Here is a 15325-nt window from a genome sequence, read left to right as displayed (position 1 = left end):
GGTGTCAAGTTTGAGGTAAACTTTAGTAGAACGCTGTAATATATTAATCCTTCAATATAATTTATATCATAACTTTATATTAATAAAGTTCTACGATAGTTTTTATTCCCCTAGCGGAATATATATCATTTGCCAAGTAGTTTCATGGACGTTGTTTTTAATTTACGAGGTCGGCTTTTTTCATGTCAAAGTTTTTTCGTTTTTAATTTTAGATACCTCCTCTACTAACTGTGCCTTTGTTCTGTGAATGTATTTTTAGAATTGTAGTACTCTTATATATATTTTTTATTTATATAACTAGCTGACACAAAAAATGTTGTTTTGTCATATAAATTAAAATTGCTATTAATAAATAAGGGTTGATGGTAGAAGGGTGAAAAGGTGAAATTTTGGGTTGTATGTATTTTTTAAGGCCACATTATAAAAAATAAAATGTCAGGTCAACTTATGTAGTGGACCATCACTTAGGAGTATGAAAAATAAACAGTATCCGATTCTTAGACCTATTAAATATACATATTATTATATGCATATAAAATTTCATAAAAATCAAAAAGGTTAAGTTGTTTCGGAGAAGTATGGTAACTAACATTGTGACACGGAAATTTTATATATAAGATATAAATCAAATTTTTGTAGCATTAGGTTGATTTCGTTACTATTCAAGTATGTATGTATGTAATATATTTTTTGTAACATAAATTCTTGGAAAAATCGCAAAATTGATTTCTAATTCCACACTTTCAAAGTATAGACTTCCACGGAAAAGCAGCGTCAAAGAGATGTGAAGACCGATTGTTATTATTTCAGAGTTTTTTTTTCAAAATCACGAATGTATGAAAATTTCATATTACTTATCACATGAATAGATTTATTTAGTTGTGAATATAATGAGTACTATATATTTCTGTACCAGTACATTACATGAAGTTAGAATAATAAGAATAAGTATAATGTTGCCAATGAAAATAAATAGAAAATATATTTAAAGGGTACTTATTTAAAGGGGGCAAAAGGATGTGGTTATCTCAATAGAATGCGATCTGTGCGGCGCTGGTTTTTAACCGAACCCTTTTCTCTCTTGTTTGTATAAATATAACAAAATAGGGTAGCACAACAAAACAAATAATCTAGAGTTATTTCTAAGTAAGTATTCTTAGAGATTTTTCAGTAAATATTAGGTGACATGACATTATGTATCCAATATTGTAAACCTCACCATTCACTACTTATGGGAACAAATTCAACTACGCCTGTTCCTGGTCGACGTGAAGATCATAAAATTATTTTTATGTTTATAGCTACGGTGCTTTCGAGACGTCGAAGATAAATCTAAACTGTCAATGATGTAGCAAATCATTTACCTACTTATTTTAATTTTTATATAATTTCATCTAGCTAGCTATATTTTTGCAAAGATATACATACGTATGGGTACTGTTTTGCTTTGTTCCTCTTATGGTTGCTTTGTAAGTTATGTTGTAGTATAAAATCCACTCTTAATGTATGCCTCCTTTTTTTCGTACACATGGCTGATCTAGTTAACTTAATATCGTATTACATTTCCTAGGTTTGTTTGAAGAAATTTATTTCTTTTTAGAGATAAGCTCGCTCTTATACTTTACATTTATCGACTCACTGTTCGTCTTAATTACATAGTATAAAACAAAGTCGCTGGCGTTATCTGTCCCTATGTATGCTTAAATCTATAAAACTACGCAACAGTTTTTGAAGCGGTTTTTTTAATAAATAGAGTGATTTACGAGGAAGGTTTATATATATAATACATGTACATTCGTGCAAATCCTGGGCTAGTAGCTAGTTACAATATAAGTACAGTAAAGAATAAAGAAAGAGTATGTTGGTGACAGCGATCGATTACCATCAGGTAATCAGGTTGATTGCCAGTTTAGTTCCATAAAATATCTATCTAAGCTAATGAATAACACGATATTAGCCTTAATCTAATGAATTAGGGTAATATAGCTGAATTTCCGAATTCATATGCATCACAGAGTATGCAAACAACAGAGAGCCAACAGCAATCATGCAGATTTGCGCGTTTACATTGCAAATCGTTTGAAATAGACAGCCTGACAAAGGGACTGTCATGTAGGTTACACTGATTGGTTGCAATGTTGTATGCAGATTTTGGATGATTACAGAAGCTTTCTAGTTTAGCTGACGTTTGTTTTAAGTGAATAAAGTATCATATCTAACTTAACGTTAGATACACATTAATATGTGAGGCGAAACTTTCTACTCCATTTTACGAAAATATTTCCATTTATAGTTTACTAGCTACTCGCCCCGGCTTCGCTCGGGTATACATGTATTATATATATAAACACCTTCTTCTAAATTAACTCTATCTATTAAAAAAAACCGCTTCAAAAACCGTTGCGTAATTTTGAAGATTTAAGCATACATAGAGTCGGAAAGACAGCGACAGCGACAGCAACTTTATTTTATGCTACATAATGATACAGAGAAGCAGTGTTATTGCTAATATTTTTTTAAATAATGCATAAAAATATGTACATTAAATCAGTAAAAAAAAAAACATTACACACACTCACTCACTTTTTTGTTTATTGTTAGTCTGTGGTCAAATTGTTACACAAATTGTGGTCTAAGTTATTACTAAAATACCGCTCGCTCAATATACAAATATAAAATCTCAATATAAAAAGAAAGTTGTGCTGTAATTCATTAATGCTTAATATAGATGGATTAATAATATTATACAATACATTACGTACATATATGTACAAAAAATAGCAGTTTTGTCATTATGTAACCTTTAAACGACTAAATAACGGCGGAACAGATCTTAAGGCTAGACGTGAAGATATTACAAATTGTTTTTTAAAAGATTGCAAGTTTGTGTAGAGCATCAATAATTTCACAAGTAAAGAACATAAACTACAGATAATATTATATAATGAAACTGATCATAAAAAATAAAAAAATACTAATTCTAAGCTTCAACTAAAGCAGGGATGAGCAGCATGCAGCGCACGGGCCGCTTGCGGCCCGTTAAATATGTTTATGCGGCCCGCCTAGCCTTTCAATTGAATTTATTTTTTCTTCCATGAATATATTGTTGTAAAATTAGTTACAATAAAATGGTAGTACATTCTAAACGGAAATATTTTTTTGTGACGAGTTACTCATATGTCTGTGTCTTGTTCAGACATTTCAATATGAACGTTTGTATTAAAATTTGTACAGGAAATCTTTACTTTTTTTTTTAATTCTATACTTTTTTTATTTTCATGTTTATTATAATTAAAGATTTGTACATTATTAATAGCTGTAACTCTATGTGCGGCCCGTTAAAATTTAAATTTAAATTGGCCCTTTGACTAAAAAGTTTGCTCCTAAATTAGAGCATGTAACAGATATTAATTAATCAAATCTTACGAGTTTTTACAGTAGTTTATATAGTCATGCTCATCATTACTTCTTCATCCCGCTCGCGCAGGTAAACCAATACAATATTTTGGGAGTCTCGTCCGCCGACAATTTAATTCATCAAAAATAGGTTTTAACAAAGACGGACCCAAACGGAGCGAGGACGCATTCGGCTTCACAAGAAATTACTCGGCTCGGAGATTTTTGTGGTACAATTCAGATGTGACTATCTTAACCAAATTGAGATATATAATAATAATAATAACCCCCATGGACAACTTAACACAGCGCCATCTACTCCCAAGTTAAGTAAAGATTGGGTTATTGGTACTAAACAACTGTTAGAAATTAAAGAACAGAGAGATTTAGAAATAAGTATAAAATATGCATAGAAAACACCCAGACCAGTACAAACAAAAATACTCATAGATACAAAAGTTTTTAATCAAGCGAGAAAGTAAGTCGGTACACTAATCCGCTAGACCGATGCCGACATATGAATAATTAAACTTATACAATATTGATCTAGGAAAGTATCGTAATATACTATTGACTTTTGTAATGGAAAATACAAAAAAATACAACAAAAATAAAATGTTAATCGCGTAATTAAGAAGAAACAGCATGAACATATATAACACGTTTTTCCGATGTACTTTTATGTTTTACAGCTCCAAACCAGACAGATCTGACCAGAAAGAGATCAGTACACTTCAAAACACGGAATTTTAATAGGTTGTACGCGACGACGAATTTCGAGTTTTGTAATGTTAGGAAACGGAGTGTACTCAGGAAAACTCTACGACATTCTGTGATAACAATTTTAATTAGCGGACGAAATCGGGTGCTATGAATATATAAAGTGAGTAGTAGGCTGTAGCAACTAGCGTAATTCTACTAGTATACTATACTTAGGAAGAACAAAAACATATGCACTCTAATAAAAGAAGACTTTATTTAATGAAAACACACAGTTTCTGATAACTGGTATGCTGGTCGAAGATGATATTTAAATGGTAGAATACGCTATATAACTACACGTGATTGTGCATTATGAAAAGGGTTTGTTCAATCCAGGAAATGCCACACCTCTTCAGATTACAGTAGTTATCATGTTTCCCATGATACGTCAAGGTTCCGGACATCCACCATCCTTCCTGTTATCTTTTTCTAATTCCTTCCTCTACACGCCCTTTCTCATAAAGCCAACAAGTCACCTGTATTCCCCTTGTGCTCATAGGCTGGTTTGCCCTCTAAGCTATAGAAAAAAAATATTTTGCGAATCATCTTTAATTTTATAATGAGTAAGGAAAGGAAAATAGTAATGCAAATTTTAAAGGTCTATGACCTGCCTAAAATAATCTTCTATACCCTCTTATTTCATTATGAAGTTCGTTTTTATTTGCATTATAATTAATTTGTAATACAACTCGGGTTTTATAGAAAATATAAATAAATTGCGTGAAATCTAATAATACCCAATCTTTGTGAAATATTAATTTACTTTTCTGCCGTATATGTTGCTTATTATGAAGCTTTATAAAAGACTTTTGGAGATAGAAAAATATATATTTAATGCACAGATCGCTTACATGTGCACACACGATAAATAAAAAATGAAAAACATGTTTTTAGATATTTAAATAATATATACAGCTTAATTAATATTTAAATTAATATATACTACAGATTAGCCAGTACAGTATACAACAATAATAGTCCTTAATATCATATTTTTAGGAGATCTGTAAGCTAGTCCTTGTAAAGCCAAGTCAGTTTACTGATTTTAGCAAATTTACCGTGAATTTACCGCGATCGTTTTCCGCGTGGATCTCACAGACATGGTACATTGATATTTATTTTTATATTATATTTATTATATATTTATTTTTATATTTTTATATTATAGATTGATAGCAATCGGCTCACGATTCCAAATTACTAACAATCCCTTCTCCCTTTAAATGTCGGTTAAAAAATCCATTACGCTATCTGTCGCGCACGTCCATCACTTGAAATGTACGTTTACTTCTTTGTAACTCACTTCACGATGGTTTGACCTACATTCTGCGTTTCTTTTCATCTTACAGTAACAAAGATATTTTCGGCTGCAATCCGCTGTGTTATTCCCTGTCCAATTCTGGTTTTAATTCATTAGGAACTTCTTAATTTAATATTACGTTATTAAGAATTTCAATGTGTATACTTTTTGTTTTGGCTGTTAATCTCTATTAAGTATTATTAATTATTTTTGTTAGGTATATGTCATTAAAATATATTGTAATACTTTATAATAACACAAAACATAAAATTAAGTTATATACTCGTAAAATTATACAAAGTGTTTTTCTAATATGATTTGATTGCGAAAGTGTATCTATGTATTTATTATTTTTTACGACTATACGAAATTTGTCTTGTTTTGATATAGATCGTAGCACGAGAATGGATATAGCTTATGTTTTAACTCAAAGGATAGCTAACTAAGTAAATGGTAACAACTAGTAACTAAATAATATATGTTTAGTGTTTATGTAGTAATGGAATAAAATGGTATTTATCGAGGTAAGCTTTGTAAAAATCGTCTGTGTGGGAACCTAGGTCTCACTTATTTCAGACGCTTAGCAGCTTTCTTTAACAGAAGTTTCAAATGGCAGCGAAGTTACAGCATATGAGAGCATGATATCTTTGTCCTCTGGAAGATGTCCCTTGTGCTATTCTCGAATATGAAGGCAATAATTATCCTTTAACATTAGGTGAACCGTTAGATAGTTTGTTTTTTTAATATCATGAAAAATATCTACATAATGCTGTTTATGTAAATAGGCGACGGTTACTATTTACCATGAGGTGCGTTAGCTTGGTTTGCCATTCTAATTACATACAAAAATAATAATAATGATTGCTTTGCCTTTATCTTATTATTTGGAGTCGGCGAAGTATGTCCTGAAGTCTGATTCCTATCAGTCGTCATATCTAAGCTTACTCTTCTTTTATACATATCATCTTTTACACAGTCCATCTATCGTTTTTTGGTTGACCTTTCCCTTTCAATCCATGCACGTCTCTGTTAAATACTTTCTTTAACATATAATCTTCGGTCCTTCGCATAAAATGGCCATACTAAGTGAATCAGTTACCTCGCAACTTGGCTATATATATAAAAATGCAACGAAAGACACTATAGATATCGTCAATAACCCATTTTTTTCTAAACACAAATATCTATTCTGTTTCTTTATCAATTAATGTCAATATTACTTGTATAATATTCCCTGAAGGTATAAACCATTTTCAGTCACGAAAAGTGATAATTGGCTTCCCGCAAAAGTGTATCAGATGAGTTAACTATCTCTTTCCCTCTTGAGAATTGGCGGCGGATGAGAGCGCAACGTTAACATAATTAAGATTCCAATTAGTGCCGTTGGTAATATCCCTAATAACAGTATTACCTATATTAATGATCTGGCTATGCTTATGAAATAATATTAAATTCTTAGGTGATCTGCATTAATAAAGTACAAACATACAGAATGCAAATGTAATCTGGTTATAAATAATTTGTGATTGTTTTTTTTACCTACAAGGAGATGTTCATCATATCGTTTGCTTATTCTTCGTGCTTATCGTTCTTGCTCATTAGTTATTTTTAACACAGAATGAGCAGTTTCATTCACTAAACTACAATTGGTAGCAGTTGTAAACCAAATGTTCAATTAAAATGCCACAAACTTAGCCGGCAAAACATTGGTACCGACCATATTGTCGAAACTTTGTAGATAGCCACTAAAAGCGAATGCTTCTGATTTCGATATTGTAACTTATCTTCAATTGAAGTGTAGTTCGAGTTACAAGCACCACTCGAATTAACTTTAATCATTGGGAGCGCCGCGGGAACTCTACAAGGAATGTTATGCTATGATTACGACCGGAGTTCGAAATTCGTACAAGTTCTCGTTCGAGAATCGGCCGGAATCGAATTCGAGAATGTTCGAAATTATATTTTACAGACGTATGAAACATTTTTAAATATTTCATATTTTACCTAAGTTGATTGATTAGTAGTATTTGATTTTTAGGCAATTAAGTCACGGGCACAAATCATTTTGTTTTTTATTACGTTAAAATGGAATATATATGTAGTAGTATGATTGCATGTCATATTGATATATAAAGTCAACGAAAAAAAAAAACATTACACACTAGTGTGTGACACCCATATGATATACCTACATATACGCATTAATTGTTCTTGCTGGTTCAAAAATATCTTTATATTTTTTATTAACGTCCAATTTGGACCATTACTTATTTTTATTATATGAATTAAAAATTTAAAACAGAAATAGGGCGTATTATGATTCGTGTAAAACACCTATCTAAACCTCTAAGTAGTTCTTAAGGAATTCCAATGAGAACGGGAACAATAGATGCCGCGGAAGCAAATCCGCTGGGATTATAAACGATTGTTACTGTCAAATGCACAAGTAACGAAATCCCGTTATTAATAGATGGGACCGACCCGGACTGAATGATGAAGTAATATTACGGACCTTTCCTTATAGATCTACGAAAAATAACTATAAATACATATTGATAACTTGGACATGCAGACGAGAGTGTCCTATATGAATAAATGAATATATATAAAATGTAACTGCAGATGATGCATGTAAAAACCTTACATGTTTTTGTAAATAGATACTCAAATCCGCGAGGATTATAAACCATTGTGCCATATAGATCCACGAAAAACAACTCTAAATACATATTGATAACTTGGACATGCAGACGAGAGAGTCCTATATGAATAAACAAATATATATGAAATGTAACTGCACATTGATGGCTTTTACATATTTTTGTAAATAGATACTCAAATCCGCGGGGATTATAAACCATTGTTCCGTATAGATCAAAGAAAAACAACTATAAATACATATTGATAACTTGGACATGCATAAGGTGTCCTATATGAATAAACAAATATATATAATAATAATAATAATTAACAAGGACAATTCACACAGCGCCATCTAAACCATTGTTAAGATAAAAAAAAACAACTATAAACGAGCATAAAGCTTGTGTTATGGGAGAGAGTCTAGATAACTATATATGACACATATACATACGATTTTTTTTTAGTAAATACGTACATATTATATATAGAAAACACCAGACAGACCGATACAAATATATATGATACTCATGAACAGAAATGTTTGTGCCGTGCGAGGAATAAACGAATCCACGACCATCGGTCGTAAATACATATTGATAACTTGCTAGACAATTGAGGAGTCGTCGTATATATGTAATATATTGATGACTTTTACATGTTTCTGTAAATAGATACTCAAATCACGGGGATTATAACCGACTGTTACTGTTAAATGCACAAGTAATGAAATCCCATTATTAATACATAGAACTGAACCCGCGACCATCGAAAGTAAATTAGTTTACTAAACCGATAGACCACCAAAGCTATCGTATAATATGTATATGAAGAAGTCATTTTTTTGTTATATTAATGATTTGCTATTTTATAAATTAAAACAAATATTTTAACATACAATTCGTCAATTCAATTAAAATAAAAAATATATATAATATTAATGTAGGTGTTCAGGCGCGGTTGTACTATATTTGGCCTAATTATTTTAATATAGCGACCCTACAACGTCAATTTTCAGAACACAAATGTTTGGCCAGAGACAACACACACACACGTTATTTCATATATTAAAATTTGTCAACGATCACATACGCATTATCATACGCAACCATTGTAAACCACTATTAAATAAATTAAAACACTAGCCATCGAATAAATTAGTTTACTCCGAGGTTAATTACAATATCAAAAGTCTTATCTCACTAAAATGAACAGTAAGACATATTAGTCGCTTATGAACGTCAAGTTCTTAGTATTAATATTATTTTCTTTGCCGTCCAGTTTTGTATACAGATTCAATTAAAAAGAACTGGTAAGATATCAAGCTTTCAGCTATAAATCCGCCTCGTTGTGTTTATAAACATATGTTTAGTTTACTCACTAATTGAACCTATATTCTGGTTTTGTATAATGCAAATTCGAATATTCGATCTGTCTATCTAAGAAAATCAACTAATACTATTTTTTTTTTTAATTTAGTATATTTACATTGCTATCTTGTATAGTATAACATTAAATAATTCAATTTAACACACTAACAAAATATTTCATAGCTACGTTTCGCACTTAACCACTTCCCTAAACTCTGTACAAACAACTTTTTCAGTCAATTTAATTCCAATCCATCTACAACGGCTTCAATACAAGGTTTATATGGATAGCCCCCGGTGGTTGCAGGCGGAATTAAATATAAATAATATCGAAGGATCCGCTAGGGTTAGGGAATCGAATTAAAAAATAATAATGCCCCGGGCTCTCGATATTACAGAGGGATTGATAGTATTGGAAAACGTTCGGTCTTATGAATAGTGAATGTTGTTCGAAAAGTTTTGTTTTCACTTTCCAACTGAGACCGATTCGAATATAAGATTACACTAGCAAATACTCGTTTCATCGTGTGATTAGAATGTAGGATTATACTAATACTAGCTGTCCCGGCAAACGTTATTTTGCCTAAAAAATTAGGGGTGGACTACCCCTAACATTTAGGGGGATGAAAAATAGATGTTGGCCGATTCTCAGACATACTCAATACGCTCACAAAATTTCATGAGAATCGGTCAAGCCGTTTCGGAGGAGTATAGGAACGAAAACTGTGACACGAGAATTTTATATATAAGATTATAAACGCGAAAGTTTACGAGATGTTTGTTACTCTTTTACGTAAAAACTTACTGAACGGATAATGATGAAACTTTATAGTAATATAGCTTATACATCAGAATAATACATAGGCTGTAATTTAAAAAGATATTACATTAATTTGCCGAAATATATTGATAAATGTCAAGTAAGTGTAATGCAGATGATGTTGAGCGGGTCAGCTTGTACCTAATATTAATAAGTTTTGAATATAAAATCACACTCGACACGTGTCTTCGTGTGTATGTTAGAATAATATTATTAGTTACTGTCTGGTTGGGGGAACGAGATTATTAGTAATTTGCACTAATGAAGGCATTGCTAGCGACCATGTTAGGTTGACCTCCACGCGGTTCCCTCCGCGATAGCTCACTGTGCTCCGAAAAGAGCTAACTGACTTGAACTGATGCTCATTGTGCCATCCTACACTTAACGCAAGCCGGTGTGCAATTCCATTATCATCTATTAAAAATATAGTGGTTAATTCACACGCCGCCGCGCCATTTAGCCCCAAACTAAACAGAAATTGTATTATGGGTACTAGACAACTAGTAGAAATAAGTAAATATATTTTATTTACATATACATATAATCATACAATCATGAATACAAATGTTGGCGGCACATTATAAGTTAAGGACTGTATTTCTTTTGACGGTCGAGGATTCGATTCTACGCACGATCCAAACACTGTTCTTTATGTATATTATGAGTATATATCGTATATATGGTAAAAAAATATTCATGTATTTCTATCAGTTGACTAGTATACATAACACAAGATCTGCTTAGTTTGGGATTAGATGGCGGTGTGTGAATTATCCTGGGTTATTAATGAATTTATCTAAAAATTGTTAAATACTGTTAATTGTATTTTACTACATGCATATGAATATAAATATGGTACATATACTAAAATAACATTTTTTTAAATTGTTGTCTGTCTGTCTGTTTGTTCCCGCTAATCTTTGAAATGGCTCGGCCGATTATGACGGGATTTTTTTTGGCAGGTAGCTAATATAATAAGTAGTAACTTAGGCTACTTATATTTTAGAAACATTATTTTATTTTAGAAAAATAAAGTTTATAATAGGACGAAGTCGCGGGTACAGCTAGTGTTAAATAAAGTCGTGGGTGAACGTATGCTATACATCTGTTTTGTATGACTGACGTTTGGATGGTTGTAATTTACCCGGCGGAATGCAATTCACGTCCCAACTGGCGCAGACAGACGACGGTCACCTCCCTCTAAAGTGGGTTTATACTCGTTATCTCCGACAGGGCACCTGGTATTCAGTCGTAATACTTGTGTTGCATTGTAGCGACCGCAAATGTCAACTAAAGTACCCTTCCCTTTTACACTGTCGGAAAGAAATAATGTTAATTTTTAAGTACATTTGTCACAGGTAACTATAGTCCGATTTTTAATTCCCGTAGACTTAACTGGTGTAATTAAAAGAGCAACACACGAGTTTCTTGCTCGGTCTTCTTGTGATGAGACAGCTTTCCGAATGAGCGGTAGATTAAAAAAATAATTTTGTAAATGATTTTCTATTCTATTGTATCAAATTTTCAAATAAAGTTACCTACCATCTATAGCGGGGTAGTGTACCTGCGATACCGACTTATTTAATCGGAAACTTTTATTCTAATATATTACTTTTAAAGCTTTAAATAACGTTTATACAACAGTCTTAGTTTTAAAGATTTAAGCATACATAGGGACGGACAGCCAGCGACAGCGACTTTGTTTTATACTATGTAATGATACATGTAAACCCGTGCGAAGCCCAGACGAGTAGCTAGTATGATATAATTAGATAAATACATTCGCAAGATAGAAATTCGATAAAGAGATTGGTTGCAGAGTTCCTTTAATATTAAATATCATCTATTAAAAATACCCTGTTGCTAATGACCATTATAATTCAGAGGAAAAAATTCAGTAAACGCCGAAATAATTTATAATGGAATCCAATACTGGGTTATGAATAATTTAGCAATCTATACTTGGAGAGAAATGCAATATTCCGTTAAATTTTTATTTGTACCCAAATATCGCCTTTTTTATTTCATTGGATAAAATTGTTATGATATATGTTTTAATTTTTTTAATTCATGTAGTTAATGATATTTATAGGTCATTATTATTACTGATTATTTTTTTTTATTTATACTTTTGCAAACAAAATTGTATACAAGGCGAATTTAATGCCTAATGCATTCAACCCAAATCGAACTCGCGACCATAGGACGGAAGGTGGCGGACTAAACAACCAAGGCCGTGATACAACTGTTAATAAAGTTTTATGAAACAAATTAATCTGAGGAATTGTTCGAATTAATATCGGCTACTGAATTTCACCATCACACTACGCCAGAAACTAAAATACCATCCTGATCATCTACATGAATGGCGATCCTCCACCGTCAGTTTTTCTAGAAACATCGTGCCACGCCTGACCACATTGTGGTACCTTCCAGCAATGATATTTCCGTTACAATATTGAAACATTCATGAAAAGAGGTTCCTTCTTAAAAGGCAGGGAGGAAATGCACTTGCAATTCCCCTGGTGTTGCAGATGCTCATGGGCGATGGTAGTCACTTACAATCAGGTGAACCGTAAGTTAATTTGCCACCTATGCTAATAAAACAAATGTACTTAAAACTTATTTACAACTAGCTACGCGCCCGGCTACGCACGGGTGTACAAGTATTATATATATAAACCTTCCTCTTGAATCACTCTATCTATTAAATAAAAAAAACTTCAAAATCTGTTGCATAGTTTTAAAGATTTAAGCATACATAGTGACGGACAGACAGCGATAGCGACAGCGACTTTGTTTTATACTATGTAATCCTTCCTAATATTATAAATGCGAAAGTAACTCTGTCTGTCTGGCTTTCACGCTAAAACTACTGAACCGATTTAAATGAAATTTGGTACACAGATAGTCTGGAGCCTAAAAAGGGACATAGGCTATTTTTGAATGCGAGAGAAGAGAGAATCGTCATTTTTGAAGCTAAAAGCTTGAAACTTATTTTTGAGGCTCTTGATTAAATATGGCATTCAAAGTTTGTAAAAATTTTACCCTTAAGGAGCTAAATATCATATATGCTATAATTTAAAAATATATTATATAAATTGGGCGATATATAATGATAAGTGTGATACAGACGATGTCGCGCGGGGCAGCTAGTGATTACATAAATATTAAAAACAACGACGACCATAATGCTGTTATACTGTTGAGCCTTACAGTACATAATATTATAGATATTTTTGAAATGATATACTCAGAGAACACGGCTTAATGCTATGACAGCATTGATCCTACTCTGTCTGAATCGTGAATCATGCTGTAGACTCGAAACGTACCAACGGATAAAGTCCTTTGACAAATGGCTTACAGCTGACAAATAAAATTGAAGCGTTATTCCACGGACACAGATAAAACAATTGTTATGATATTATACTGAAATAAGAGTATTTGTAATTTTTCACGGCCTCGGTTTAACACACCGCTTTACTTCCGATGGTCGCAGGTTCGATTCCTCGCATGGCACAAACATTTGTATTCGTGAGTATGATTGTTTGTATCGATCTGGGTGTTTTCTATGTATAATATGTATTTATTTACGAAAGTAAATATATGTATGTATTTGTATCAGTTATCTAGTAACCATAATTCGCAGAAGGTAACATGACAAAATGATAAATCGACATCGACAAATAACTATAATCCTAAATTTATCACATAAACTTATGATAGTGTTTATTGGTATAATAAATATCTGCTACAATTTATCATGCATTACTTATGTATTTTTCTTCTTCAGTATCTTCTCACCTTTGACTTTTCACAATAAATTTAAATAAAGTATGTACAAAGATACGCAACAACAAAAGGTACAATCTAAATATATAATTTCTTATTGCTACGACAATATTATATATATATATAGGGGAAACTCTTTTCTAATGAATATTTATCTTTTTCTGTCGAGAAAATTACACCTGGTTAGTAACAAAAATGTGACAATATGAGTAAACAACCGTAATTAAATATAAATATACGTCACGTACATAAGCGTTTAAGAACATAACGAAGAATAAACGAAACGGCTCCGCGAATTCATTATCTAACGTTCTATTTACTTTACTTAAAACGTCCACTGATAAAATTTTAAGTGCGAGCGAATCAAATTTTTAGGTCGTGTCTGCCTCGCTTTTAAGTAGGAGCATGGATGAATTTAAATAAGCTTTCAACAACGTTGACTTGGGAATTGCATAAATATTAATGGTTACCCGGACTACAAGACTGATGGATATGGATTAACTGTAGGGAATTTTCTTTAAGCGTAAACTTGAGGGCGTAAGTGTCCCCAGCAAATTGTTTGTTGTTGCCAGTTGAATATTAATTGTTTACATTACCATCGAAATATTCTGGTGCTCTCTCCACATCAATATTATTCCGCGATTTATTATTATTGACGCCTCTGGTAATGCGTTGTCAGTTTGGGTCGTGACTTTGAAATAATAAACTTTGCAACCTTCAAGATTTTCCTCGGGGTTATTTTAGTGGAATGGCCCCGATTTTGTACGGTTGGTGTTAATGATTTCGATCATGCTATCTCAAGAAATGTAAGATTAATGTTTGTACATGCTATTTATAAATTTTCGCTGAGGCTTTTGACGATATTAAATAGAAATAATATAATAGTAAAGTAAGAATATGAATGCTATAATTTAGATGATAATAAAGTATTTGTATAATGGATTGTAATAATTATTTTTATTTAGACTATCATATTGTATCTCTCAGACTAATAGTGTAATTTAAAATATTATTGCAATTTTTTTAATACCGGTAACGGCAAGCAAATATTTGGAATAATTATATATTTAAGACGTTATGTACATAATATTCCAGTAAACAAATTGTATTTATATTTGTATATATATCTCATTTTTATGAGTTACTAGATATATCTCTAGATTTTTTAAAGAAGTTTCTGTTTTCAAATAATGCAATGTCAACATATAACCTGAAACATACAGGGAACATTCCCGTCTTGTC

The 15325-nt window shown here is 31.8% G+C and overlaps 1 protein-coding gene across 1 annotated transcript in view; it reads left to right on the top strand.

The window, feature by feature from the left end:
• LOC131850311 (uncharacterized) overlaps positions 1 to 15325 on the top strand; it is a 67097-nt gene that overhangs the window by 34939 nt on the left and 16833 nt on the right. The window lies entirely within an intron of this gene.

This window comes from Achroia grisella, unplaced genomic scaffold (genome assembly GCF_030625045.1).
Source record: "Achroia grisella isolate CSIRO2021 unplaced genomic scaffold, CSIRO_AGI_Agris_v1 utg729, whole genome shotgun sequence".
NCBI classification, from domain to species: domain Eukaryota; kingdom Metazoa; phylum Arthropoda; class Insecta; order Lepidoptera; family Pyralidae; genus Achroia; species Achroia grisella.
Note: the sequence above shows the minus strand (reverse complement) of the source record. Positions and strands in the feature narration are given on the sequence as shown.